Here is a 5265-nt window from a genome sequence, read left to right on the forward strand (position 1 = left end):
CTTCATGCTGACACGAGGGGGGCTGCTAGCCACTTTGCACTTTTCTAGGTGAACCTCGGTTGGGGGGAGGGGGCATGCATTCATAGCTTAGGATTCCCTTCATGCCGCCACGAGAGGGGGCTGTGATGGCAGCTAGAACTACGTCGGTATTTCCCTGGAGAGGGAGGGATGATGTAGCATAGCTACGGTAGGTATTTCCCTCAGTTATGAAACCAAGGTTATGAAACCAGTAGGAGAACCAAGCAACACAACATAAACATCCCCTGCACACAAATAACAACACCTCTCAACCCGACATGTTAAAGGGGTTGTCAATCCCTTTCAGGGTACAGCGCTAGAAATTGCGTGATGACGAGAGAAAGTTGTAATAGGTTGAAGTAATAGATCGAAAATAAAATAAAGTGCAGCAAAGTATTTTTGGATTTTTGGTTTAATAGATCTGAATAAAAATGCAAAGGAAAAGTGGACCGCAAGGAAAATATATGAGAAAGAAGACCCGGGGGCCGTAGGTTTCACTAGTGGCTTCTTTAGAGAAAAATAGCAAACGGTGGGTAGCAAATTACTGTTGGGTAATTGATAGAACTTCAAATAATTATGACGATATCCAGGAAATGATCATTACATAGGCATCACGTCCAAGATTAGTAGGCCGACTCCTGCCTGCATCTACTACTATTACTCCACACATCGACTACTATGCAGCATGCATCTAGTGTATTAAGTTCATGAAAAAATGGAGTAATGCAATAAGAACGATGACATGATGTGGACAAGATCCGTTTATCTATATGGCGGTAGATATAGATCTCGTATTTTCATCCTTAGTAGCAATGATACATACGTGTCGGTTCCCTTTCTGTCACTGGGATCAAGCACCGTAAGATCGAACCCACTACCGGGCACCTCTTCCCATTGCAAGATAAATAGATCAAGTTGGCTAAACAAAACCCAACTATCGGAGAAGAAATAAGAGGCTATAAGAGATCATGCATAAAAGAGATCAAAGAAACTCAAATACTTTCATGGATATAAGAAGATAGATTTGATCATAAACTCGAAGTTCATCGATCCCAACAAACACACCGCAAAAGAGTTACATCATATGGATCACCAAGAGACCATTGTATTGAGAATCAAGAGAGAGATATGAAGCCATCTAGCTACTTGTGACGCCCCCGATCCAATCGTACACTAATCATACATGCAAACGTGTACGATCAAGATCAAGGACTCACAGGAAGATATCACAACAAAACTCTACAAATAAAATAAGTCATACAAGCATCATATTACAAGCCAGGGGCCTCGAGGCTCGAATACAAGAGCTCGATAATAGACGAGTCAGCGGAAGCAAAAATATCTGAGTATAGACATAAGTAAAACAAGTTGCCATAAGATGGCTAGCACAAAGTTGGATACAGATCGAAAGAGGCGCAGACCTCCTTCTTGGGATCCTCCTAAACTACTCCTGGTCATTGGCGGCAGCCTGCACGTAGTAGTAGGCACCTCCAGTGTAGTAGGAGTCGTCGTTAGTGGCGTCTGGCTCCTGGGCTCCAACATCTGGTCGCAACAACCAGGTATAGAAAGGGGAAAGGCGGGAGCAAAGCAACCGTGAGTACTCATCCAAAGTACTCGCAAACAAGGAACTACACTACATATGCATTGGTATCAATGAAAGGGGTAGTATATGTGGACTAAACTATAGAATGCCAGAATAAGAGGGGGATAGCTAGTCCTATCGAAGACTACGCTTCTGGCAGCCTCCATCTTGAAGCAGAAGAAGAGAGTAGATGGTAAGTTAACCAAGTATCATCGCATAGCATAATCCTACCCGGCGATCCTCTCCTCGTCGCCGTGTTAGAGAGCGATCACCGGGTTGTATCTGGCACTTGAAAGGGTGTGTTTTATTAAGTATCTAGTTCTAGTTGTCATAAGGTCAAGGTACAACTCTGGGTTGTCCTTTTACCGAGGGACACGGCTATTCGAATAGATAAACTTCCCTACAGGGGTGCACCACATTTCCCAACACGCTCGATCCCCTATGGCTAGACACACTTTCCTGGGTCACGCCCGGCCTCGGAAGATCAACATGTCGTAGCCCCACCTAGGCACAACACACAGGTCAGCACGCCGGTCTAAATCCTATGCACGCAGGGGTCTAGGCCCATCGCCCATTGCACACCTGCATGTTGTGAACGCGGCCGGAAGCAGACCTAGCCTCCCTAATACAAGAGTAGGTGTTCCAGCCCAATCCGTCGTGCGCCGCTCAGTCACTAACATCAAGAAGGCTTCGGCTAATACCACGACGTCGAGTGCCCATAACTGTTCCCGCGTAGTTGGTTAGTGCATATAGGCCAGTGGCTAGACTCAGATCAAATACCAAGATCTCGTTAAACGTGTTAATTGATGTAACCACAAACACCGACCAGGACCAGGCCCACCTCTCTCCTAGGTGGTCTCAACCTGCCCTGTCGCTCCGCCACAAAGGTTCACTCAAAGGGCCGTCAGGACAAACGTCCTTTCGGTCCCAATCCGTGAATCACTCGCAGGTACTCTACGATCTGACCTGACTTTAGTCATCACATGTATCATGCATTATGTATATAAGTATATACCCGTGATCACCTCCCGGGTGATCACGGCCCGATAGTATAGCATGGCAGACGGACAAGAATGTACGGCCACTGATGGAAAACTAGCATCCTATACTAAGCATTTAGGACTGCAGGTAAAGGTAACAACAGTGGTGGCAAAGACAGGCTATGCAACAGGATAGGATTAACATAAAGCAGTAACATGCTAAACTACTCTAACGCAAGCAGTAGAGAGAAGAATAGGCGATATCTGGTGATCAAGGGGGGGGGGCTTGCCTAGTTGCTCTGGCAAGGAGGGGTCATCAACAACTTAGTCGACCGGGGTACCAGTAGCGGCGCCAGTCCCGTAGTCTACCGGTGAGAAGAGGGGGAAGAAACAATGAATACAATGCAACCAGATGCATATTGATGCATGACATGACAATGAGCGGTGCTAGGAGTGCCCTAACGTAGTAGGAGGTGATACCGGCGAAGGGGGGAACAACCGTGAAAGTATCCCCGGTGTTTCGCATTTTCGGAGAGATGAACCGGAGGGTAAAGTTGCATCTTTGCTAGGCTAGTGTCGGTGTCAAAACCGGCGGATCTCGGGTAGGGGGTCCCGAACTGTGCGTCAAGGCCAGATGGTAACAGGAGGCAGGGAACACGATGTTTTACCCAGGTTCGGGCCCTCTTCATGGAGGTAAAACCCTACGTCCTGCTTGATTAATATTGATGATATGGGTAGTACAAGAGTAGATCTACCACGAGATCAAGGAGGCTAAACCCTAGAAGCTAGCCTATGGTATGATTGTTGCGTGTGGAGTTGATTGCCTACGGACTACAACCCTCCAGTTTATATAGACACCGGATAGGGTTAGGGTTACATAAAGTCGGTTACAATGGTAGGAGATCTTGAATATCCGCATCGCCAAGCTTGCCTTCCACACCAAGGAAAGTCCCATCCGGACACGGGACGAAGTCTTCAATCTTGTATCTTCATAGTCCAGGAGTCCGGCTGAAGGTATAGTCCGGCTACCCGAACACCCCCTAATCCAGGACTCCCTCAGCTAGGGATGTGTGGCGGACGAACAAGCTCCGTATTCGGATTTATCTCATTGTTCTGAGCAACTTTCATGTACAAATTATTTTCATCCGAGTTACGGATTATTTTACATGATTTTCTAAAGTTTTGAATTTTTAGAATTTATTTAATTATTTTAAATCAACATTATCCAGTATAGTGTATGCTAACGTCATCATGATGGCAGCAGTCAACAGGGCATTGACTGGGTGAAACTGACATGTGGGTCCACGCCGTCATACTCTGTTTATTCTAATTAGGGTTTAACTAATCTAATTACTGTTTAATTAAACTAACTAATTAATTAGATCCACTAAACAAAGTTAATTAACTTAATTAATTCACTAATTAATTAATTCATTCATTATTGCCATTTTCATTTATATGTTTTTTACGTTCTAAGGGCGTGGGCCCCATCTGTCATCGTCACAGGAGGGGCAAGACCCACAGGTCAGTGGCCTACAGGCCACTGCGGGCGCGGGCGCGGGCGACGGGTGCGGGCGGAGCCCATGAGCATGCGGGCGCGACCAGGGCGACCCCGGGCGTGGGCAAGCGCGGGCGAGGGGCGGCGTGGCCACAGCCGGAGCGGCCGACAGAGAGGCGGTCGTGGCCGCGGGGGACGGTTTGTAGCGGCGGACACGGGGAGCAGCGAGTGCGGCGGCTGGCTCGGCGAACGCGAGGAGTGCAACAGCCTGCAGCGAGCGGGGTAGCGGTCGAGCACCGGGACAGGGGCAAGCGCTGGCGGCCCAGAGCAGCTCGCGACGCGCAGTAGGCATAGGCGGCAGCAGCGGCGCGGACGGGGCTGTGCTGGAGCGGCCACGAGCGGTGGCTGCTGCGGGTGGCAACGAGAGCAGCGGGCGAGCAGCGCGCGGGGGGCAGCGGAAGCCTAGCCAGAGAGCAGCAGTGAGCCGCGCGGGGTTGTGGCCGGGCGCGAGGGGCGCGGCCATGAGCGGCATTGCGCAGGCGTGTCAGGGACGCCAGGCGCGCGGTGACGACGACACGCGTGCACAGAGGAGGATAGGGAGGAGGAGGGAGGTGGCGGCTCACAGGGAGTGGGAGGGGCATGGCAGCGGGCTCGGGGTGACCCGTGGCGAGGAGGGCGGCGAGGGAGAGGCGGGGACGCGAGGCGATGGCAGCGACGTCGAGGCGGCGATCGATGATGGCGCTTGAGGCGGCGGTGGCGTCCAACGGGGGGTGGCTCCGGCGAGGGCCACGGGCGACGACAGTGGGGCGGGCGTGAGCGCCCCGATCCCGATTTGGATTGGGGGAGGGAGGGAGAGAGGCGTGGGGAGAGTGGGGTGGATCGGGGAGGAGATGTGGGAGAGTGGGGGGATAGGGTTAGGGTTCCGGTCGGGGTGGGGGCTAAGGGGAGGCCGGCTAGGCCGGCCTTGTTGTCTCGGTGGCTAGCAGGGTCGAGGCCCAGCGAGTGGTGGGTTTATTCGCTTTCGTTTCTTTTGTTTTATTTCCATTTTCTCTTTTTATTTGTTTTCTTGTTTCTGTTTTCTTGTACTTATGTAATAGTTTATAGTTTTTACAAAAAGTGAAACCCATATCTAAAATAGAGTTACAATTATAACTACTGCCACAAAAGGTTTTATCCCTGAACAAAAT

The sequence above is a fragment of the Triticum aestivum genome, chromosome 7A, assembly GCF_018294505.1.
Source record: "Triticum aestivum cultivar Chinese Spring chromosome 7A, IWGSC CS RefSeq v2.1, whole genome shotgun sequence".
Taxonomy (NCBI): Eukaryota; Viridiplantae; Streptophyta; class Magnoliopsida; order Poales; family Poaceae; genus Triticum; species Triticum aestivum.